This window comes from Saccopteryx leptura, chromosome 2 (genome assembly GCF_036850995.1).
Source record: "Saccopteryx leptura isolate mSacLep1 chromosome 2, mSacLep1_pri_phased_curated, whole genome shotgun sequence".
NCBI lineage: Eukaryota > Metazoa > Chordata > Mammalia > Chiroptera > Emballonuridae > Saccopteryx > Saccopteryx leptura.
The window spans coordinates 344,719,796-344,745,290 of NC_089504.1; the positions used below are offsets into that span (position 1 = coordinate 344,719,796).

The 25,495-nt window shown below is 43.1% G+C and overlaps 1 protein-coding gene across 7 annotated transcripts in view; it reads left to right on the forward strand.

Moving 5' to 3' along the window:
- The first annotated feature begins 7,572 nt into the window (after nucleotides 1-7,572).
- Nucleotides 7,573-25,495, forward strand: part of LOC136392119 (signal transducer and activator of transcription 5B) — a 69,970-nt gene continuing 52,047 nt past the window's right edge. For all 7 annotated transcript variants that reach the window (XM_066364141.1, XM_066364140.1, XM_066364144.1 and 4 more), the window contains exon 1: nucleotides 7,573-7,789. The gene's annotated coding sequence lies outside the window, so the exon portion shown is untranslated. The remainder of the gene's footprint in view (nucleotides 7,790-25,495) is intronic.

Here is a 25,495-nt window from a genome sequence, read left to right on the forward strand (position 1 = left end):
AAACTGGAAGGGTTTGCCTAAAAGGGTGCGCCCCAGTACCTTCAGAGCCCTCCCGTGTCCCCTCCCCACTCTGTGTCCAGTGGCAGCAGCTGTTCCGCTGGCTGAGCTCTGGTTCTCCCTCTGGCCTCTTAGACTGTGAGGCTCTGAATCACAGTGTCCGTCATCGCATGTGTCCTCCTCCTGCAGTGTGATTCTTACCCTTTCGATTCTCTCTCCCTCTAGGTCCTGTCTCATTCCCCATTTGCTTCTGTCTGGGTTTCTCCCCATTTCTTTGTGCCTCTGTTCTCCCTTAGAGATGCAGTGGGAAGGGGAGGAGCTTTGGAGCTTTCCCAGGATGGGCAAAGGTCACCCAAGGGAGTAAAAGAGGGAAGGGTGTCAGCGTTGGGTTGGGGCCAGGGGTGACTGTGGTCGTGGCTCTGGATAACACAACTACCCAGAAATGTCAAATTTGGGGTTTCTTTTTGCTTTCAGTCCTCTGGTTTGGTCTCTGCTATTTCTTACCACAAAGCACTCTGGTGGTTTTAGGGGCCCAGACTATAGAGGAGAAAAACTGAGGCCTAGGGGGTGGGGTTCAGGAAATTCAGAAACTGCCTCGGGTCTGGGCTGAGCTGGGGTCCCAGGATGGCCTCCCCTAACTGCCTCTCATCCCCAATTTCAAGTCGCAGCATTACATGGGGAGTGAGGAAGGATTAAAAAATAATCTTACAGATAAAAATAAAATCAAATAATTTAAAATATCTTACGGGAAAACATTCCCTCAAAGAATACTGACCTAGTTTATTTAAAATAATAATGATTCCTGGCCTAAGCTGTAGTTAGCACAGTATGCACATATCCTAAACCGAATCATGGCACATTTGTGTACAAACATGTTTTCTCTCTTTAGTTCAACTCATCTTCGCAATAGCTTTGAAGGTAGACAGGGCCAGAATCATCCCCTGTAATTAGTCCAGGAAAGAGACCTGTCCACAGCTCTCTGGCCAGTAAGTGCACAGCTGGCCTAGGACCCAAGTTGCCTGGCCCTCTGGGAAGGGTCTCAGTACAACCGTTCTTGACTTCTCCCAACCCCAGCACACACCTGCAGAGTGAAGATGTCTCCTTCGACTGGGCTGGTCCGTAATTGTTCTGTGGTACTTCACGTGGCACGTTCATCTCCAAGTCAGTCCATGTCCCTGCTCTGTGGAATGAAGCAGTATGACCTGTGTGTCGATCTGAGTCTATGGAGGAAAGGGAGAATTGTCCCAAGTCCTATTTCTGCCTCGCCCTTGGAGGCCAGGTTAGCAGAGAAGGCTCTGCTGATGCCTCTATCCCTGGGAAGAACAGTTAGGGGTCACCTTGACCTAACCATCCCTGCAGGGTGGAGGGACACGGTACAGAGATGCCTTTGTTTTCTTTGCTGCAAGTCCCTTCTCCAAGGAGAGTTCCTGTTGTGCGGGAGCCAGAGGGGAGGTGTCGTGGAGGTGAGGAGCCTTCCCACGAAAGATGGACATGGTCCAGGAAGGATCTCTGTGGCCAGCAGAGAGGGGAGAGCTGAAGCTCTTGGGCTCTTAAACGTCCAGTTTCGCCCCTACCTCGTCTCTGCAGGCATTGTCCACCTCCACTCCAGCTCCCACCCCAAGGCGACTAGAAGGGGACCACAGCCTCGTCCTCGGCATGCACTGCCCCTCTAAGACCAATGTCCCTTCCTCTCCCTGAGGCTCTTCACCTTGCTGCTGCCCCGGAGAATTGCTGCCCCAATTCTTCTTGTCATTAAGACAGGGCAGGACCGAGGGCGAGTGTGTGTATGCACGTGGTGAGGAATTTTGTGTGAATTTGGGGCTGGGGAAGGAGCTGCTGGGTCCTGGGTGAAGCCTGTTCCCCCTTCCTGCCTCTGTCCCCCTTCCTCTACCACTCTTCAGGGAAGTCAGTTTACAGTGAAGTCACCTAGAGAACACAAGGCCATCCCGCCTGAGGCATAGCAACTGTCCTCTATTTCTGGGAAGAGAGTGAGAGGAAGGGTGTGGGACTGACAGGGTGGGTAGGAGGGGGAGATCCTGCCGTCCTCTGCCCAGCGGCCCTGACCACCTGCCTTGGGAGAGAGGCGGGCAGGACCTGGGCTAGGGTGGGAGGTCGTCTCCAGCATCCGTACTGAGTGTACAGTTCCCACCCTATCAGCAGGGCAGGGAGGAGCCCACCCTTGGCAGGGGTAGGCTCTGGAGCCTGGTGAGGGAGAGGAGAGGTGGGCATGGGTACAGAGCTGGCGGCTCAGTGAGACCGGGTGCTGTCTCGAGCAGGCCTAGGTCTGACCTTGTTCCCATCCTCATCCACAAAGACTGCCAGGCCCCTCTTCCCACTGAGCTAGTTTCTCCTCCTTTCAGCTTAACAGGAACGCTCTTGTGGTTCCACCAGGCCAGCCTCCGACCTCAGGCCCTCTGGGGGTAGTGTGGAGAGGGCTGTGCGTCTGCTTTGCCGCCGTCCCCCACCACGCTGCCACTTTCCTTTGTTATGACGAGGGATTCTTTTCTCCCTGGCTTTGTTTCTCATTGTTCTCCGGTCTCTTACTGCATAAACCCGCCCATACCTTCCCTGCCCTCTTCCCTACTCTAAGCCTCAAAAATAGGCTCCCCAGCCCCAGGAGCAAGTGGGGAATATAAAGCCAAAATGAAGAATGGGCCAATGTCCCATCCACTCCTCACTGGCTACCGGCCTGGGCTTCACTTGCTGCTGCGATCACACCCTAGCATGGACCTCCCCACCACTCTGGGCTTCAGCCACGCAGTTCCCCCAATGCACTGGCTTCTTTCCGCTGCAAGCCTTGGCCTCCTCCATTCCACCTACCCGGAATGCCATTCCTCCCTTGGTGACATCCTCCTTATCTTTCATAGGATCAGAGTGGCATAGAGAAAAACACAAAGGCTCTGGAGTCCTGAGGACCTGGTGCAAATCCTGGCTCTGCTGTGTGACCCTGGGCATGTAAGTCTGCCTCTCAGAGCTGAGTGTGCTCCTTTTTAAAAGGAGAACAGCAAGACCAATCCAGTCCCAGGATTGCCATGAAGACTCACTCCAGTGCCCAGCACATAGTAGGTGCTCAGAGACCTTGGCCAGTACAGCTCGGCATTTTCTTCTCTGTAGCCTCCCTGTATTGCAGGCCTCTGTATGGCTCTAACTAAAGGGGTGTGTCTCACTGGTTGGTTCATAATAGTGGCTTCATAAATATTTGTTGGATTAATGAAGACCTCTAAAAGAGCACAGGGCTACCCCAAGCCCTGACAGTTCAGAGATTCCCTTGGCCCTTGTGCAGACCTCTGTTTCCCTCTCATACATCCTGACCCACAGCATCCAGGAGGTTCTGTCCTCTGCCGCCCTGTCCCCTGCCTGCTCGTGTCTTACTGACCTGCTTTTCTGCTCATGGCAGCAGCCGCATCTTTGCCTGGTGCTGGGCTGACTTTGAGTTCAGGCAAGCCAGCAAGGCAAGCCAGCAAGATCGTGGCCCGGGGTGATTTTCTGCTGCCTCCTCTGTGTCAGCCCCGCCTTCTCCGGATAATGCAGGATCGCCTCAGGACTCTGCGAAGAGAGGGCACAGTGACCGTGTCCCAGGAGGTGGGGTGAGGGGAGGCCGGTGCTTTCCAGAGAGCCACCCCCTTGGCTCAGGCTGGAAGGGAGCCCAGACAGGTGAGGCATACAGGGATAAGAGGGAGAGCAGCGTGTGAGAATCTCCAGGTGGCCAGACCTGCAGTCACCTGCACATCATCATCCACATCCACCCCCATGCCACCCCATGTCTGCTCCCTTCTGGCCCAAACTGGCTGGGGTTAAGCTGAGGTTCAAAAGAGGGGGAAAAAAAAGTTCATTCGAGTACCTTCTGCAAGCCACATATGATGCTTGGTTACTTTCATACTCACCTTTCTACATTTTTCTTTTCTTTTTTTTTTTTTTCTCTGAAGCTGGAAACGGGGAGAGACAGTCAGACAGACTCCCGCATGCGCCTGACCGGGATCCACCCAGCACGCCCACCAGGGGCTACGCTCTGCCCACCAGGGGGCGATGCTCTGCCCACCAGGGGGCGATGCTCTGCCCCTCCGGGGCGTTGCTCTGCTGCGACCAGAGCCACTCTAGCGCCTGGGGCAGAGGCCAAGGAGCCATCCCCAGCGCCAGGGCCATCTTTGCTCCAATGGAGCCTTGGCTGCGGGAGGGGAAGAGAGAGACAGAGAGGAAGGGGAGGGTGGAGAAGCAAATGGGCGCTTCTCCTATGTGCCCTGGCCGGGAATTGAACCCGGGTCCCCCGCATGCCAGGCTGACACTCTACCGCTGAGCCAACCGGCCAGGGCCCATTTTTCTTTTTAAAAATGTTTATTTTCCTAATGTTTTAATAGGTAGTACTGCCTAAGGTATAAAATTCAAAAGAGTTAAAAGGATATATGGTGAAAAGTTAGTCTCTCTCCATTCCTGTCCCCCAGGTCCCATCTGCAGGGGCAACCATAGGGTCTTGTGTGTATTTCCAGAAAGATTCTATGCATTTGCAAACATATCCTAGACTTTAGCTCCTATGACTTACGCGTGAGGGAAACTGAGGCCCTCAGAGGAGTGAAGCACTTTAATTAAGGTCACATAGCTGATAAGTTGTCAGAGCTGGGATTTGGAATTGGATCTAACTGTAAAACTCAGCTATTTTCACCACCCACACTCTGGCAGAAATAAGCCCTGGCACCAACAGAGTGCCTTCTGAACCACTGGCAGTGACAGACCACCAGTCTGAGGCCCTGGAGAGCTAGGGTCTCTGTTGTCCCGTCTCGGGTATCTGATGCCTCCTCCTTGTGGCTCCAGGGTCCTGTTCTAATTTAGTTGGGAAGAATCATGCCCCTATGGAGGAAGGGAAGTTCCTAGGTGTCCTTCCATGGCTACTGTGTGGCCAGTGGTCCCCCAGGGCCAACCTGATCCCTGGGGTCTAGAGCAGTCTGGAGAGGGAAGCTAGGTGAGTGTGGATCTCTGGTAGAGTGGATCCTGGTTGTGGTTTCAATTACATTTCCAGAAAATGGCTTCATGATCTCCCTGTGGCTAGGCAGGGCTGGGGGAGAGTGGGAAGTGGGGGACCTGTTCTCTGTGGCAGCCACATAATTGTCCATGAGAGCAAGGGAGAGAGGCTGGAGTCAACCCCTGGTTAAGAGTAAGTCTGATGTATGAACAGAGCTGCCCACCGGAGTTCTAGGCTCTCCCTCAAGCCTTTCTCTTCTGGGTCAGGTTCGCTAGGAGATGACATCAACTCCCTCCTCTGGACATCTCTGCATGTGCTGGTATGCCTCTGGGACCTTTCTGTGTGGGTTCTCTGAAGGTCTTTTGGGATCTCAGCTTCCTGTTCACTTTTTTTCTTTCTAGGATTCTTCATGTGTCCTATCTGGTGTCCCCTCAACTTAGATTATATCCCTGAGGCCCAGAAGAGGGTCTCACCTCATCTCAGCTGGCAAGTAGGGAGAGGTAGGTATTGAACCTTCCTTCCTGTCTCAGGTTGACAACATTCTTGTTTTGCTGAGGTAGTGACCCAGAACATTCTGTCCTTTGTGTCTGTGCACACAGCCAGCCAGCTCTAGCTTGGTACCTAGTGGTCAATCAGAGATGTGCCAGGAGATGGACAACAAAGAGCCTTCCCTGCCCCACCCTCCAAGGCATTCAAACGGGCACCTGCAGCACAGCGGCTGAGACAGCTGGACTGAGTTCTAGCCCTGACCAGTCCTAGGAAGAGGGGTACAAATCTTAGCTGTTACTAAAAACAATTATAATAGTTAATAGCGCTCTAGTGCTTTACAGCATTGGAAGCACTTTTTATGTATTAACTCCCTTCTTACCAAAATGCGGCGAGACAGGTCCTATTACTATAACCATATTACAGTGAGGAAATTGAGGCAGAAAACTTGCTCAAGGTCACATGGCTGAAGGAGTTGACAGTGAGCCTGGTTTTAGTCTGTGCTTTTAATTACTCTACAGCCCTCCTGGTTTCTATTTCTATTCCTAGAGCACAGAATTTGTTCCTCAAATATTTACTGGGTGTCTGTCTGCTCTGGGCTGGGCACAGGGTGGACGCTTTAGGGGGCATGGGATACTGTGTCTACCGTTGGGGGAACATGTAAACAAATTGTCCTTCAACACAAGAGAGGTGCCATAATAGAGGCACTAACCTGTGGTGGGGAACAGGAAGGGCGAGGTTCGTACTGCCTGGAGCAAGTGTCACCAAAGGGCAGACATCAAGAGGGCAGGAGGACATTCCAGGCAGAGGGAACAGTATGCGTGTAGGTATGAAAGCTTACAAGAAAGAGCAATGCGGTGTGCCCTGGTGTCGAAACATCATAGACAGTGGCTGTCAGAGGGGTTGCCAGAGAGCTCAGGGCTGGTGCTTCCGTCCAGCTTCCTGCTCAGGCCTGTCCTCCTGCTCCAGCCTCCAACCTACTCTGTGCAAAGCATTGTGCCCGGTTTTGGCCCTGAGTGTGGGATAGAAGCAGGAGCCTGGGTCAGGGAGAAGGACTTTGTGATCAGCTATAGACACAAGGATCTTTGTGGCTGGTCTTATTATTCTGGAGGTGAAGGGGAGGCTGCTGGGAAGAGCTGCCAAAAGGAGGATTATGGGAGAACTTGAGGCCTTGTCGATCGTGGTCATCCCTAGACATGAAGATTTTCAGACTGTAGGGAAAGGACCTCTGTGTGTATGTGTGGGGTCCTTTTCCTCCTTCTGCCACTGCAGCTGGGGCTTTGGAGATGTGACATGCCTTGCTTTGGTGCTGGCCCTTGGAGGGTTGCCAAGGAAACTGTTGGCCAGCTCCAGAGATGTATCCAGTGGAGAGGAGAGGGGGTGACTCAGGCTGCCTTCTCACACACAGCATCGCCTCCCCATTACCTGGAAAAGGGTCTCAGAGACTTCTTTTCCCTGGATCCTACAGCAGTAATCCTGCTTATTCTTCCTTTTTTGGATAACAGTCAGGCCCTCCTGCAACTCTGACTGGTGGGAGCTAGCAAGATTCCCCAGGGAGTGAAATGGTCTCAAACGCCTCTGTCCCCATAAATTCACTCTGCAACAGTGGCCGGATCCAGTTGGCCTGGGTGATTGTAAACTGCTGTGTCCATCCCGGCTTTCCGCTGTCTGGGTGGTAAGCGGCCAGAGCCCTGACTGAAACGCTGTCCTGGGAGCAAACGCGGGATAATTATTGATGGGCCAGCAGTGGACTTCTGACCTCGGCCTGGGAAGGACAGGACCCTGAACGCGGGCCTCAGCCCGGGGGAAGGGAAGTGGGCGGTAGGCGGAGGGGGTGGCAATCCACGCGACCACAACAGTCTGGCCAGAGCCCTTCTAGTGGTGGTCGACACGAAACCAAGCAGCATGTGCTCGTGGCCCGTGGGAGTTGACTGGAAAGCCAAATGGGGAAGCCACTCCACCTTGGCTACTAGGGGCTACGCGTGGCACCGGCCCCTCGGAGCGTGCAGCCCCCGGGGTGTGCAGAGGGGGATCGGGTTTCTCCACGGCGGCAGCGGAGACGGTTAGAGGGACCGCAGGACTCGCGAGCGGGCTCCAGGCGGAACCAGGAAGCGGCGCGCGCCGGCGCGGGGCGCGCTCTGGGGAGCGGGCGGCGCGCGTGGCCGGCCTCCGCGCGCGAGCGGCGCGCGCGCCCTCGTGGGCCCGGGCGCTAGGAGAGTCGGCGGCCGGAGCCGTCACCTAGGCGGGACCCTGCGCAGGCGACTCCGGGCGTCGGCCCGGCCAAGGGAGGGAGCGAGCGGGCGAACGAGAGGCGGGTGGAGGCACCCGCTGGCGCCCAAGGGGCCGAGCGAGGTAGGAGCTGCGGGGCCAGTCCTGGGCTCAGCCCCCGGGGGAGAGGCCGGGGAACCCTCCCGGACGGGGCCCCGCGCCCCGGCCGCCGAGACGCCCGGCAGGGCCGCGCGCCGCCATCGCTCCCGGGCAGGGTGGCGGTCGGGGTGGCTGCGCGCTGGGTGAGGGGCGGTGGAGGCGAGGGGCCGGGACGCGCGAGGGGCATCGCGCCGAGGCCGTGGCGGGTGAAGGTGTATCGCAGAGGCGGTGCGTGCGCTCGTGTCTGAAGAGGAGGGTGTGGGGGACCCCGGCGGCCACCCCTGAGAGCCAAAGGGGCTGCTGTCGGCCCCTCTCACTTTCGTGGTGCATTTCCGAATAGCCCCCGCCGTCGCCTTGCTTTCCTTCTTTCAAAAGAGGTACCCGCGATTCCCGGGGGTGGGATGAGTCCGGGGGTGCCCGGAGGGGTAGGGGGTATTAGCGAAGCTTCAGGCAACAGTGTCTTATAAGGAGTCAAGGCAACAAGTACGAACATTTCGATAAGGCTCTGGGTGCGGGACCCCACATTAAGACCAGCCAGGCCCCGGCTCGTGTGTGTGGTAGTGGGATGCAGCGTGTTCTTTTTTTCCTAGCCCAGGATAAAGAGTAAAAAAGTGCTCCTGGTGTCGGTGTAGGTATAGAGAGGGAGGAAGGGGAGAGGAAGGGGAGTCGTGTGTCACAAAAACTGGTCTGAGGCTAAAGGAATCTGGCAAGATGGTCAGGCTGATCAAAGAAGAAAGAACTTGTGTGGGGCAAGAGGCGATTGCAAACACTTGTAGCCAGCAGTGATGGAAAAGGCAAAGAAGAAAAACAAGTACCAGCTTTCAAGAAGATGAGATTAATGGAAACCACAAAGAATTTTAAAGGCAGAAAGATAGCAATCCTTCCCAAAGAGCCATGCCCAGTGCTTTTCCTTCGTGTCCTCTGTCATCCTGTCATAGCTTTGTATCAAACAAACAGTGCTCAAGGTGGGTCATAGAATGTTCGAGTTTGAAAGGATGCCAGGGATTATGCTACATTCTTTGTACAGATGAGGAAACTGAGACCCAGATAGGTGGAGTAGGTGGCCTGCCCAATTCACAGAGTTGTGTAGTAGTTCAGGGACTGAAATGTCGGTCTGAAGACTCAGATCATTGCTCTTCCCAGAGCACAGTGAAGTAGATGTTCGCCTAAATACAATTTCATAAATTGTCTTTGGAATATTTGGGGGGAATGCCCTTTGAAAGGGCTAGTGTGTCATCAAAATATTAAACTGATCATAGGTCTTTTTTTTTTTTCAGTCTCGAAATGGTGTTTATCATCTGCTTGTATCTTAGGTTTCCAAAGTGGTTGGATAGTCGCCTAGGCCATAATAAGCTTTCAGCTGTTGAGTACTGTATATTATCTCAAATAATTTTGTTATCATTCAATTAAGATAATAGAACTTTGCCTATTTTCACTAGGTTCTTTTGTTCTTGTACACTTGTTTATATTGTTTATAGTCATTTGCTGTAGTTTTTAGAAGAGGACATATTTAGTGTACCTTTTATGTTTTTCTAATTTTATTTGTAACACTGTGAACATTGGATTGGTTCTGATTATTATTAATGGATTGTACCATTTGAAGATTTATTTTAAGGCTTTGTTGTTTTTGTTTGTTTTGGTACCAATTTCCATCTCATGGATGATCACAACTGTTAGAATTGGTAGCATAAATGGGAAAGGGGCTGTGGATTTTCAGAAAAATTGAATGTCTATAGGCAATTTGTGACGCCTGTCATGTTTCATTAAAAAAGTATCACACCTTTGGACAGGTAAGTATTATCTAGTAGATTACTTGTTTTCTGTAGCATTTGAAAGATGAACATTTCAAGCACCTGGTTGAGACATAAAGGAAGGAATGAAGAGATCTTTCTTTAAAAGCACAAAACATCAGGAAAAAAAAAAGAGTTGATTTCTATCACCAGTAGTTTGGTTATTGCATAACTTGAAGCTAAACTCTGTACAAAATCTTTGCTGTATACCCAGCTAAATAAATTATCCCACCTTCCCACTAGTCCTTGCCTTTTTAGGATTCACATTTTTGCCAGCAGGATATTAATATGGACTGTATTAAGAAATTTAAGGTAGATGTGTTTCTTAAATTGGTACTTCAGATATATGTGATGGAAGGGGAAAACAGCGCTATCATTGGAGTGTTACGACATCAGTATTTTGGTCAGCACTTCCTATTGTACCCCAACTTCTCATTTCATCTTTGTTTTCTTGCTCTCAATTGATATTTAAAAAAATATTGTTTCTATATACAAAACCCACACCAAGACTAGTAAAAGGTGTCATTTATTGCTCTTTTGGTATTTATGTCAACTTTTTAAGTTACATTAAGTGTATTTCAAGTTATATTCAAATTATTTGTGGTGTGTGTTAGGTTTCTATTTATGAATGTCCATGGGGTGGTTCATTTGGCTTATTTTGGTATAGGTAGGTAATACAGATAGTCGTAAAAGGAAGGTGTTATAAATAAGTAAATTATATGCTCAAGATTTGATTGCAGTTTAAAGGTAGAAGCAAAAAAAAGCTTACCTATTCTAGTGCTTTACGAACAGGTATGTATTCATAAAGTACTTACAGATTTCTGGATGTTCTAATTATCAGTGACACATTTTTCTTTTCTACTAGAGTATACATTACCACATTATTCCTATAAAAGGAAGCAAAAACCTCCCTTTTAAAAATTAATTTGTTTAGAGTATTTGAAACTTATTCAAGTTATCTGATAAGTGCAGGTTACTGAGTTCTTTAAAAATATATACTTTTAGTACATAGTAAAGTATCAAAATTGTGTGACTCTGGAACTTCATAATAAAAATAATGTTTAAGAGTTAGCTCTAAAGTGTCACTGTCCCCAATTTTATGTGGTGTTTAAAGGAAAAAGCTTTTCTTTAAATCTGAGCTTTGTTAATAGAACTGTTCTAAAATCAGAAGTATTTTTTCCCCTGCAATGTTGGAAACACAAGAGTTTTGTGCTTATTTCTGGGAATAGAAAGTCAAATTTAACAATCTAGTTTCCGTTGATCAGACAGGTTTTTTTTTATATTTAAATTGTGAGTATCACAGTAATAAAAAGGTTTTTTTTTTATTGTATTCACTCTTAATTAGCATGACCTTATTTTAAGGATTGACATTGTATTTTTAAAATTATTATTAATGATGATTCTTTACAATTGAAAAATCTAAGCCAGTTTAGAGAAGATGTTACATATATCTAAGTCTATATGATTTTCACTAATCAAAGTGAGGAGTAATTTACAGGTGTTAGATTTTTAGTTGGTTAAATGAGACCCTTGTTTTTGGTGGTTTCAGGGTTTTAGATGACGTTTCATTACTTTTGTTAGTTTTGGTCACACCCATGACTTCCTTGGAAGGTATCTTTGAGGTTTGGTTTCTTTTTTTTTTAAATGGTAATATTGGGGTGGGGGTGCTTCCTGTTTGTATTTTCAAAATTAGGTCCACATATTAACCTTCTCGGTAGTGTCACATTGTAATTTTAAACAAAGCAAACATCACATGGCACGTGGTTTGTCTTCGACCTGTTGTACTACTTCTTGACAGTTTTACGGAGCTTAGCCTGAATACCAATTGGGAAGGCAAGACTTTCCAAATCTTTCCCCAACTCTCTTCAGGGTGTAGTGGCTTTGGAAGAAATATTAATAACAGAGATGCAGTTAACCAAAAAGGGGGGGGGGAACACTGCTGCCATCTGTTTCCTCCCAGGTATCTAGAAAATGCACAGCACTAAGAGTTGAAATAGGTTATGTGGAGCCTTGGATGCCAGCCTTTAAGAAGGGTTGCACTAGATTTATATAAGATAGGATTCCATGTATTAAGCCAGGGGTCCCCAAACTTTTTACACAGGGGTCCAGTTCACTGTCCCTCAGACCGTTGGAGGGCCGGACTATAAAAAAAACTATGAACAAATCCCTATGCACACTGCACATATCTTATTTTAAAGTAAAAAAAACAAAAAGGGAACAAATACAATATTTAAAATAAAGAACAAGTAAATTTAAGTCAACAAACTGACCAGTATTTCAGTGGGAACTATAGGCCTGCTTTTGGCTAATGAGATGGTCAACGTCTGGTTCCATATTTGTCACTGCTAGTCGTAACAAGTGATATGACGCGCTTCCGGAGCCGTGAGGCGTGCCTCCCACGTCACTGGAAGTAGTACTGTACGTGAGTGATGCCACGCTTTGTAACCTCTCACTGACCACCAATGAAAGAGGTGCCCCTTTCTGGAAGTGCGGCAGGGGCCAGATAAATGGCCTCAGGCAGCCACAGGCGGCCCACGGCGGTAGTTTGGGGACCCCTGTATTAAGCAGTGTCTATGGTAGTTTTTCTGACTTCACCCGAAGGCCATCCAGAATGTCATGGAGGAGTTAAATAAGAATGAGGAGACATTTAGAGTATGGTGGTAGAACTTTGGAGGAATCACTCTGAGACGTATAACTCTTCCTTGACACTCCTGAGTAATTTCATGTGGTAGATTACTGTCTGTATGAATGTCAGAGTATGAATTAAATGGAGTCTTGAGAAGTCCCTTCTTGAAAAGAGCATGTACTAATATTGTTTCAGTGATTGAAGCAAGTGGCCTTTTCTGGGCCTTCAACTAACATTATTCTAAGAAGTAACATGACTAAATAGACTCCTAATTAAATTGGCATTCAAATTTTCTTTTGGGATCAGTATATTAGCACGTTATACAGTTATTATACATTATGCAATTTGCAAATGGGGTTAACACAGAGTATTTTAACCTCTCATTCCTCCCCTCAGCATTCAAGAAAGGAGAAGTTATAATTTGTCATATACTGAATATTTTCTCTTTATGGTTTATTCATGATAATTACATCAATCCCCAGGTATTATAATAGTGTTAAGATGAAAAATACATATATTGATTGATAAAGAACATTTATTTAGCATTTTGAAGCTAGCTTGCAAAATCTCCACTCACTGTCCATTTATTCTTTCCTTGCCTTTGGTACTCTGACTAACTCTTTATTTTCCCCGATTTCTATTGTGAAGAGAAATATCTCCATATTCTACGCACTGCTAGTTTTTGGAAGTGCTTGTGCTGACTCATTTTTTTAATTATACTAAGATATAGAGTATGGTTTGAGAGCAGTAATGAGATTCTCAGAAAATATGAAAACTTTCCTTTTTGACTCGTTAGAGAAAGGTTGGGGAAGACAAGGGGAAATACATCAATGAGCCAATCAATTATAGTTATTTGTTGGGATTAATTTGGTGACTAATATTTTCAGTGCCCATAAGGCTAGTAAAAGTGAATTTGGCTTGACTCTGCAATGATAACAGGACAGACCCAAGGGTTTTCTAATACTGCTTGTTTTCCCCAGTAGGGGATTTTTTTGCGTATGGGAAATCAAGCCGAAGTTATCAGTAACAGCCACATCCATGATTTGTATTAAAAGTGATGATTTACCACTCCGGGTTCTAGCACTGGTTACCGTGGGCTCATCTGGGAAGATATACTATCGATTATCTACGTAAGCATTATTATGTTGCCTTTCAAAAAGTAATCAGAAAATCCATTGAACAGTAAGTCAGATTATGATCCTAAGCCTAAAATTACAAGGATAATAAACTTAATATCTAATACTGTCCACTTAATAGTGCCAGGCAGACACTGTTATAAGCTCTTGCCATGTTGAACTCATGATCCTCAGAGGGGTGGGTATTATCCTCAGTTGAAAGATGAAGAAATGACCACAGAGAAGTTAAGTAACTTGTCCAAGGTCACAGTGTTAGTCATGACGGGCTGGATCCAGATCCCGGCCCCGTCCATTTCAGCGGCTGCATTCCTAACCCTTGCACTGCAAAGGAGTGCAGGCAACTGCAACTTTGCAGGAGGACTAGCTTCTTTAAGGCTTCTGTTTCTTTATTTGTGTTCCAAAATGGACTCTTGTTTTTATTTTAGTAGAAAAATTTTAATATGTATTTGGAATTTTTTAAAGTTTATGAAGGTGATAAGTATTTTTCCAACTAATTGTATATGTTCCTGGTGGAAATTATATTAAAACAGAGCCTTAATGTTTAAGTATAAGTTGTCCTGTGTTCTTCCACTAGCATTACCATATACATCCTAGGAGAAGAGCTCTGAGCTGTCTTCTTGACCTCTGTTTACAAACAAAAGGATCTTTTGTGCCAGTGTGGCACGTGACATAAATATTGACTGAGGACACAAGTATCCAGCTTGTTTTATTTACAACTTTATTTTAAGGGGATTTTTGGTCCTATTCTTGCTTTACTGAAGCTTTTGAGAGCCACTAATTGTGATTTCTGAGATAGAAAGACTCAAGAATTTAATTTGGGCGGAGGGTAAAGGCAACTGAACGAATTACTGTGTTTAGAGCTATGCAAAGGTCATTAGAAATGAGGCTTAGAAATGTATTCCTTTTCATATCTGATGCTTACTTTCAGCACTTTTCCTTGGAGGTGGGTTGTGAAGTTAAATCTTGAAGATATAATTTACAGCCCTAAAGTATAGTGATTTGAATTTGAGAGATCAAGTCAGGGACGAGAAAAACTTCAATTCCCTGGGCAGAGAGTATAAACCATTTCAAATAAACAGAGATGTCAGCTTCCAGGATTGTCAAACTGTCACCTTTGACCAGGGTTGAATTTTCTTTGAATGTTGACAAAAGTTACAGTGTCAGTGGAAAAAGCTTAATGTGAAGTATCTATAACTCAGAATTTCCTTATGTTTGTGTCAGTGAGATCCTACAATTAAAGCTTTCTTTCTTCTTTTTTTTTTTTTTTTAATGTCTGTTGCGTTTAAAAAGCCTTCAGTGGGGTTTTCCAGTGTTTAGGTAAGAGTAAGTTAGAAAGTTTGTGAAAACTATTTTGTGTTGTCTAAAATTCAGAGCCTGTAGCTGGCAAATCGCTTTGTTTTTGTAAAGAATAGGGTTTAAAAATCCAACCCGGGGGAAGTGTTTTAACTAAGCTACGTTCATAGATGTCATTGTAGTATTTATAAAAAGAAACTCTTGAGCATTTAATCTGTTGAAGTTCTAAAATTGGAATTGATCAGCTTTATTATATAACGTTCTTCCAGACATTCATGTATCCATAGGTTAAGTAAAATGATCTCTCAGAAATAATGCTGTTTCTATTTTTTCACTTTGTTTCATGTTTCTGAAATTTCTTGGTCATCCTTTAGGCTGAGAAAAGTAGTAAACTGGAGATCTACAGAAATCTACAGCTCTTTCCAGGATTTAACAGCCAGTTTGCCCTGTGGGCTTATGTTTTTAAGATTCATGATCTGTTTCTGGTAGAAAGTGAGGGAGAATTATAGTGAGAATTGGACATTGTACAGCCTCACTCCAAAAGGTCTGGAAGATCTCTAATATATAGAGATGCAATGCAAACATTCCTTCTTTTTATGTTGTTGTTATTGTTTCAATTATGTAATGATAAATGGAAACCCTGAAGCTTATCCTAAGCATATTTTAAAGATGAGTTTATCTTACAATGAGTTTAAATAGCAAGTAAAAATTATAAAGTCATTGTAAAGTCAATAGAGATTGGCCTTCCTCTTTAACTGCTGAAGGTATCAAAACAAAATGGAAAACATTTGGCTTCCTGAATGACATGGCTACAGTTAACATGCTGAGCTGGTGATGAAGCATGAGCCTTTGATTTTGCAACACCGGAGCAAAGCACGTAAGTTTAAGGAATGGGTCCTCAAGTAAGATAACTTATATTATCTTACCCACACATTTTAAATTTTGTCATGGAATGTGACATCGTCAAAATTCATGGTTTTGAATTTTTATTTGCCACATATGAACAATCTGAATTTGAACAGAATTTAGCCTTATGTACCAGTTATATTGGTAATTCTAACAGGACACTTAAAACAGTGGCTTTTATGGAACAACTCATGAAAGAATATATGGAGATGTGTATATACATATAGATATATGTACATAAATATTAAAAACTTCTTTATGCTCACAGTGCCAGAAACTGAATGTAAATGACAAAACAAGAAAAATATTTTTAAGGTAGAACAAAAGTTAGTGGGTTAATATTCCTAATATATAAAGACTATATACAAATAATAAAGAAAAGATTATTTTACCAGTGGGAAAATGAACAAAAGAAGAAATACAAATGTCCAATAATTACATAAAATTATGTTCAGTTGCACTAGAATTCAAGAAATGAAAATAAAAATAATAACAATTTTTCCATTTAACAGATTTACAAAGACTAGCAATATATAAAAAATAAAAGCAGTGTTGCTTAGGAATGTGAGGACATGGATGCCTTCATTACTCATTGGTTGAAATGTAAATCGGTGCTTTTTTGAAGTTTGATGTGTGGATCAAGAGCCTTAAAAATGTGCCTGCTCTTCGACCTAACAGTTTCATTAAATGACATCATCTGAAGTGTGTTCAAAGATTTGGATATAAGGATATCCCTTGTAGTGTTATTTAAAATAGCAATAACTTGGAAACAACTTATGTTCAGCGTTAGAGAATTACTGAACTAAATTAAGGAATTTCCATACAATGGAAAATCAGCCATTTTAAATCATGTTATAAAAATTATTTAATGACCTGGGTAAAGTTTATAATATATTACTAAATGAAAAAGAAAATAACAAAATCACATACAATTGCATTTGGAAAAAAGAATAGGCATTGAGAAAAGATTTCTTCTGGATTGTGAGATTCTGGGTGTGTGCGCGCGCGTGTGTTGTGCACCTCCTGTTCATTATTACCTGAAATGCTTTTTCCTTTTTTCTTTCTTTTTTTAACAGGAACAGAGAGAGAGAGAGAGAGAGAGGGATAGATAGGGACAGACAGGCAGGAATGGAGAGAGATGAGAAGCATCAATCATTAGTTTTTTTCGTTGCGACACCTTAGTTGTTCATTGATTGCTTTCTCATATGTGCCTTGACCGCGGGCCTTCAGCAGACCGAGTAAACCCTTGCTCGAGCCAGGGACCTTGGGTCCAAGCTAATAAGAACCCGCACTCAAAGATGAGCCCGCACTCAAGCTGGCGACCTCAGGGTCTCGAACCTGGGTCTTCCGCATCCCAATACAACGCTCTATCCACTGCGCCACCGCCTGGTCAGGCCTGAAATGCTTTTTTTTTTTTTTCTGAAGCTGGAAACGGGGAGAGACAGTCAGACAGACTCCCGCATGCGCTGGACAGGGATCCACCCGGCACGCCCACCAGGGGCGAAGCTCTGCCCACCAGGGAGCGATTCTCTGCCCCTCCGGGGGCGTTGCTCTGTTGCAACCAGAGCCACTCTAGCGCCTGGGGCAGAGGCCAAGGAGCCATCCCCAGCGCCCGGGCCATCTTTGCTCCAATGGAGCCTTGGCTGCGGAAGGGGAAGAGAGAGACAGAGAGGAAGGAGAGGGGGAAGGGTGGAGAAGCAGATGGGTGCCTCTCCTGTGCCCTGGCGGGGAATCGAACCCGGGACTTCTGCACGCCAGGCCAACGCTCTACCACTGAGCCAACCGGCCAGGGCCTGAAATGCTTTTGTAATCAAGAAAAGTAGTTACTTTTACAGAATGGATAAAGAAAATTTGATACATATATTCCTTCTTTATATTATATATAATGGAGTACTATTCAGCCATAAAAAAAAGGAAATCTTGCCATTGGCAGCAGCATGGATGAACCGTGAGGGCATTATGCTAAGTGAGTAAGTCCGACAGAGAAAGACAAATATTGTATGATCTCACTTAAATGTAGATCTAAAAAAACAAAAACAAACTCATAGAAACAGATCAGATTGGTGGTTGCCAGGGGCCAGGCATGGAGGAATGGTGAAGGTAGTCAAAGGGTACAAATTTCAATTGTAAGTTCTGGGGATGTAATATACAGCATGGTAACTGTAATTAACAATACTGTATTGCATTATATAAACTTGCTAAGAGAGGTCTTAAAAGTTCTTACCACACGCATACACAAATGGTGACTATGTAATGGCTGTGTTAACTAACCTTGTTATGGTAACCCTTTTGCAATATATACATACATTAAGTCATCACATTATACACCTTAAACTTAGACAGTGTTATATCAGGTATATCACAATAAAGCTGGAGGGAAAATTAATTTTTTTAAAATTTTATTTATTCATTTTTAGAAAGGAGAGAGAGAGGGAGAGAGAGAAACAGAGAGAGAGAAGGGGGAGGAGCTGGAAGCATCAACTCCCATATGTGCCTTGACTAGGCAAGCCCAGGGCTTCGAATCGGCAACCTCAGCATTTCCAGGTCGATGCTTTATCCACTGCGCCACCACAGGTCAGGCGGAAAATTAATTTTTAAAATGACATGTGTATTGATTTATCTTAGAATAAGAAACATTTTTGTTTTCAATTAGTATTTTCTTTCTAGGGGCAGAAAAATGACTAGTTTGTGATGTTTTTGTTAAATAGTTGGCATGGTATACTTATTTGGTATGGTTAAATGACATTTGTTGAACTATATTAAAATCATTATCATTGTATTCAACATTTGCAAAGTTAAAATAATTTGTGAGAATTGAGTTATATCCTGTACTTGGTGGAATGCTCCATATCTTCATATGCTGATAGAGAATTTTGTTTTCTAAATAGGATAAAGAAATTTTATTGTTTCACATGTGTATATGCTTTGCTAAACTACCATTCTTTTCATGTTGAAGGTGTTTGTTTGACTTTTGAAAGAAAACTTGGATTAATTTATTTTAACTTCTTACAACCCTGACTATTGTATTATTTCAATGTATTTTCTGTATTTGCTTTTGTACTACTTTCTCTTTCATGATGATACCTACAAAGATTGCTAAGTTTCTTTTCCTTGTAATTCCATTAGTCGTGCTTAATGACTTCCCTAAATGTTTATTATGGTATTCATTTGTGAATGTCTGGTAAAGGAAATCTCTAGTGAAAGATACTTTCTCTTGGGTATATGTCAATGTTAATACAGAATACTTGTACAGCTAGCACTTGACTTACAACCACGATTGGGTCCGACAGACCGGTCATAACACGGTTTGGTCGTAAGTTGAGTAGGCTATATGCACAGTACTGTGAAATGATGTTATAAAAATCTTTAAGTCATATCTTATCATAATTTTCTTTCATTATTGTTATATATCATAATTTTCTTTGTTCATTTTATGCCATTTGTATCATCTCTACACCATTTTGTTTCTTATTTTTACATTCATCAGGTTTAAGTAAAACACTGCATTACCAGTACAACTGGTTTAATATTTGCAAAACATACAAAATTACAAAATACAGGTGCATATAAAAATACAGGTGTAAAAAATACCATAGGAAACATTTTTCCAGTTACAAAACATATCAAAATATATAAACATGTACAAAACATTTTATTGGCCGATGGTGCTTGGCTGCGGATCGTTGATGTCGGTCATCTGAGGCAGCAGTTGGGGTTACCGGAGTTGGTTTTCTCATAAACGTGCAATCACAATCACTTTCTTTCCTCCTTTGTACTTGTTCATTGATTGCGTTCTCATATGTGCCTTGACCAGGGAGTTATAGCAGAGCGAGTGGCCCCTTGCTCAAGCCAGTGACCTTGGGCTCAAACCAGTGACCATAGGGTCATGTCTATGATCTCATGCTCAAGCCAGCGCCCCTGCACTCAAGCTGGTGAACCCATGCTCAAGTCGGATGAGCCCACACTCATTTTCGTGTCAAGATCGATGGCCTTTCTTTCCTTCTTGGCAGGCTGAGGCGTAGACAAAGACAATTTCCTCTTGGTAGAAATCTTGGGAGGGGTTTGATGAAAAATATCCAAGACACAAAACACAAATTGCTGTACCGAGTCTAGGATAACAGTTGAAATGGTGCATGTGGAGATGGTAGTGCTGCCGGGAGCTGGTCCGCACTGTCCTACACCCAGCTGGGCAATGCTTGCGCTGCCAGACGCTGAGCGGTCATGGCTAGTGATTGTGGTCGTAAAGTTGAATGGTCGTAAATTGCATATGTCGTAAGTCGATCAATATCTGTATTCTGACTTAATTAAATTGACATTAGTTTTTTTGTAACTAGATTTAGTGTTTTAAAATTTTTTTATAGACTTTATTGGGGTGACGTTGATCAATAAAATTATATAGGTTTCAGATGTACAATTCTATAATACATCATCTGTTTATTGTATTGTGTGTTAACCACTCCCAAGTGAAGTCTTTTTTACCATTTATTCCACCTTTCCCCTCTTGTACCTCCCCCACCCCCTTTCCCTCTTGTAACCTCCATACTGTTGACTGTCTGTGCCTGGGAGTTTTTTTCCTTTGCTTAATCCCTTCATCTTTTTCACCCATCCCCCAAACCCCCAACCCCCAACCCCTTTGACAGCTGTCAGTCTGTTCTTAGTATCTATGAATCTGGTTCTAGTTTGCTTTTTAGTTTATTCTGTTCAATAGATCACACATATAAGTGAAATCATATGGTGCTTGTCTTTCTCTGACTAGCCTGTTTCACTTAGCATAATACTATCCAGGCCCTTCCATGCATTTTAACATTTTAAGGAGTTTAAAGGAGGAAAAGAAAAATAAATTACAAGTTGATGTTTTAGAGGAATTCTGCACAACTATTTAGGTTTTACCACTTTGCAACAAATAAAGCTACAGTCTTAAAAAAAATACGTATTTTTGAGCCTAGCAGACCTACTTATTTTCTGTAAAATTCATCTCAGTAAAAATCTGCCTTAACTTAGATTATGCCTTGTAATTTATTGTAATGAAATTAACTGAATTTTATTTTAAGTCAGTTTTAAGACAACTAAAACATAAAAGAAACCATATAGTATCTTTAATGCTTTTTAAACCTAAATCCATAAATAGTTCAAATTCATGAAGATAAATATTTTCATGTATTGAAAATAAAACGGTAAACATATATTGCCCAATATGCCTTCATTAATAAATTCTGTTGATTTTATGGGTTTTTTTTGCTTATCACTTCTTACCTCCTCTGCCTCCTGAAAATGTGATAATTTTATTTAATACAAAAGTATGTTTTTCTTTGGTTTCAGTTTATTTGTAGTGGCTGATTTTCTCTGTAATCTGTTTTATCTGTGATATTATTGTGACCAGTTAGACTAGTTTCTTCTCTTATGTATCTGAGTCATTTTCACCAAACCATGAGCTATTTTATAAATCATGTAAATTTGGGACCTCAAATTTAACATCATATGTTTTATAATATGGCCTCAGTCAATTATACAACATATTTTTAAAGTTGATATATAAAATGATTTATTGCTTCCCTCATTAAAGCTAGTTACTTGTTTGTGTTACTTGTTATTTTGTTATTTTATCCAATTTTGAGAACTTGGTTATCCTCACAATCTTTTTTCAGTCCATAAACCTGAAGGTTATCCCTTAAAGTAGTTCAAATGTATGTAAAATTCGAAAGACTGCAAAAAAATTACTACTCATTTCAAAAGTTAACATAATTTTGTCTGAAACTCTTTAATCTGCTTCTTTCTCTTTAGCAGCTAGAGGGCTTTGTGAAGTTTTGTTTGTGTGGGTGGGTGGGGAGGGGGATGTTTAAAATACTCCCAAAGTGAGTAAAGAAATGTATTCCAAAATGTTATAGTAATTTGGCTACCAATCAAAGTAAGACTTAATAAGTACTAAGTAAATATTTGTTGACTAGTGAATGAATGGGCTGTACAATCACATTTGCTTTTTAAGGCAAAGTTAGACAATACCTTGATCCATTAAACTATATATGCCAATGGTCCTTAACCATTTGGGGATTAGGGAACATTTGAGACTCCAATGAAACCATTAATCCTCTTCCCAGTAAAATACATATACACATAAAATTCTGCTTACACTTCAAGAGGTTCATGGACTCTGGTTGCAAATTCCTAATATAAACAACCGGCTCCCCATTAACACAGGTTATGGAGTTAGAAAATATGGAGAAGAGATAAATAATCCAAATATGCAGTTAAAACAGACCTCTAGTCTAATCTTATTATTTGGGGGCTCAGGAATGACTTGCTCCCTCAGAAACAATATCAATCTCCTTGAACATTTAAAGGTATTCCATTGTGTAGCCCTACCATAATTTAGTTAATCTATTAATGGATATTTAGGTTGTTTCTGGTTTTTCACTTTTATAGACAACATCATTGTGCAGATCCTTAGACTGAATAGATTTTTTCATATTTAACAGACCATCTCCTTAATGTAAGTTCTAGAAGTGGAGTTGCTGAGTCATGTGCATAAATAGTGCCAACTGCCCTCCGAAAAGGCTATCCCAGCCATACGCCCACCAACAACTAGTGCGTGAAGGGGATGGCCGTCTCCCTACATCCTTCATGACTGAGTTGACAACCTTTATATGTCTGCTAGCCTCTTGTAGTTGTATTTCTTTGATTTCTAGCAAGATTGGACAGGGCCTCATATGTTTATTGCCCATTTTTATTTCCTCTTTCTGATTTATGTTTTTATATAAGTAGCCTGTTTTTCTATCTGGGTGTTTGAGTTTTCCCAAAGATCTTTCTGTCTAATATATTACCTCCCAGTTTCTTCTTCTTTTTTCTCTTCTTCTTCTTTCTTCTTTCTTCCTTCTTCCTTCTTTCTTCATTCTTCTTTCTCCCTCTTCTCCCTCCTCCTCCTCCTCCTCTTCTCCTCCTCCTCCTCCTTCTTCTTCTTCTTCTTTCTTCTTTCTTCTTCTTCCTCTTCTATATTTTAGCTTTCAACTTTGTGTAGTTTTCTGTTTTTGTTTTTTTGAGGTCCAAAGTATAAATTTTTAAAAAGATTTCATTTCTTGATTTTAAAGAGAGGAGAGAGAAAGGGAGAGAAAGGGGTGAGGAGGAGTGGGAAGCATCAACTCATTGTTGTTTCCCGTATGTGCCTTGACTGGGCAAGCCCAGGATTTCGAACCAGAGACTTCAGTGTTACAGGTTGATGCTTGATCCACTGCGCCACCACAGGTCAGGCCAAAATGTAAATTTTTATGTAGTCTAATTCAGCAGTCTTTTCTTCTTTGATCTTACTATTAAGACATGCTTAGAAATACCATTCATACCCAAGAATTATTAAATTTTCATTTCTCTTTTTTTTTTTTTTACAGAGACAGAGAGTCAGAGGGAGGGACAGATAGGACAGACAGACAGGAACGGAGAGAGATGAGAAGCATCAATTATCAGTTTTTTGTTGCAACACCCTAGCTGTTCATTGATTGCTCTCTCATATGTGCCCCGACCGCGGGCCTTCAGCAGACCGAGTAACCCCTTGCTCGAGCCAGAGACCTTGGGTCCAAGCTGGTGAGCTTTGCTCAAACCAGATGAGCCCGTGCTCAAGCTGGCGACCTCGGGGTCTTGAACCTGGGTCCTCCGCATCCCAGTCCGAGGCTCTATCCACTGAACCACCGCCTGGTCAGGCTCATTTTTATTTTCTTTAGAATATTTTATACTTTTTTTTTTTTTTTTACATTTGTCTCTCAATCCATAGGGGATCTATTTTTTTTTTTTAATTTTTATTTATTGATTTCAGCAAGAGAGGAAGGGCGGGGAGAGAGAGAGACAGAGACACCAAGCTGTTTCTGCATGTGTCCTGACCAGGAGTCAAAGCAGCAACCTTTGTGCTTTGAGACAATGCTCCAACTGAGCTGTCCAGCCAGCGTGGGAATCTATTTCTGTGTGAGAAGTGAAGTGGGAATATAGCTTTGTTTTCCTGAAAATGACAATAATCTACACTTATTGATCACTGACTGTGTGCCAAGCACTGAGCTAAATGTTTCACATGTATTAACAGTTTTAACCTAAATCAATTCCAAATGGCTAGCTAGGTTTTTTTTAAATCCACCATTTTCCACCAGCTCCCTCTTTTTTCCCATATGAAAGTCCATCTTTATCCTCATATATGTTCAGATCTTCTTTTTTATTCTGTTCCATAGGTCAGTGTGTTTCTGAATATACTACATTGTCTTATTAGGGATTTTATTTGGATTATTAAAATTTTTCAGAGAATAAGTCAGAGAGGTTAGAATTTGCATAAACTTCCTTTGAAATATGCAATAGGATAGATTTCTAATATGACTCAAAATGAATTTCACATTCTTTGAACAGATGGTAGATAATCACTAGTAGTTTCATTAAAGAATCACTAGATCTGGTTTTCTTAAACATATCTTTTTTTTTTAGAGAGATTGTGTAACAGAAAAGGAATTTGTTCTTTTTCAAGTGAGAGGAGGGGAGATAGAGAGACAGACTCCTGCATACGCCCCAACCAGTATCCACCAGGCAACTCCCATCTGGAGCCATGCTCGCAACTGAGCTATTTTTAGCACCTGAGGTGGAGGCTCCATGGAGCCATCCTCAGTGCCCGGGGCCATTGTGCTCCAACCAATCAAACCATGACTGTGGGAGGGTCAGAGAGAGAGAGAGAGAGAGAAGGAGAAAGGGGAGAGGTGGAGAAGCAGATGAACCCGTGACATCCACACGCTGGGCCACACTTTACTGCTAAGCTGACCAGCCAGGGCCAGAACAGGAATTTTTAAAAATAATAATACTCTGTAAACTTTCAAGTCAAAATAGTGTAGGCCCTGGCCGGTTGGCTCAGTGGTAGAGCATCGGCCTGGCGTGCAGGACTCCCGGGTTCGATTCCCGGCCAGGGCACACAGGAGAAGCGCCCATCTGCTTCTCACCCCTCCCCCTCTCCTTCCTCTCTGTCTCTCTCTTCCCCTCCCACAGCCAAGGCTCCATTGGAGCAAAGTTGGCCCAGGTGCTGAGGATGGCTCTGTGGCCTCTGTCTCAGGTGCTAGAATGGCTCTGGTTGCAGCAGAGCGACACCCCAGATAGGCAGAGCATCGCCCCCTGGTGGGCATGCCAGGTGGATCCCGGTCAGGCGCATGCAGGAGTCTGTCTGACTGCCTCCCCGTATTCAACTTCAGAAAAATACACACACACAAAATAGTGTAATTTCAGTAAGTACAGTAAGACTATGTATATTTTTAAGTTTTAATTTAAAAGCTTAAGATTGCTTTCAAGAATTTTTCCTTCTAAGCAAGATGCAGAAGGAAAGTTATAAATGTTACAAATAAGACATTTGAACTAGAAAACTGTAAACAAGAGTTATATAGGAAATATGTAAAATATTATAGATGAGCATTGTCCAGGAAAAATACATATAAATGTAATTTCATAGTAGCCACCTTAAAAAAAAGTAAAAAGAAACCAGTAAAATAAATTTTAATATTTTTCTTTAATCCAGTGTATCAAAAATGATTCAACATACAATCAACATAAAAACTACTGAGATGTTTTACATTTTCTTTTTGTGCTAAGCCTTCAAAATCTAGTGTATATTTTACACTTACAGCATATCTCAATTTGGATGCAAAATGGTCACCAGAAATACATGAGCTGTGTTCAGATTTCATAAAATCTCTACTTTGTCAATAGAGTCGCATACCCAATTTGTCCCAAGTATATGTGCAAGTTTTCCAGTAACCGAGCATCAGTTTTCCAGTTTACATTTAAGTTAATTAAAACAAAATAAAAATTTTAAATTCAGTTTCTCAGTGACACTAGCTATATTTCAAGTGACCAGTAGCCCATGTGACTAACAGCTGTCATATTGGATAGTACAGTTACAGGCTTTCTCAAGAAACACAGTATATATAAGCTGTCTCCG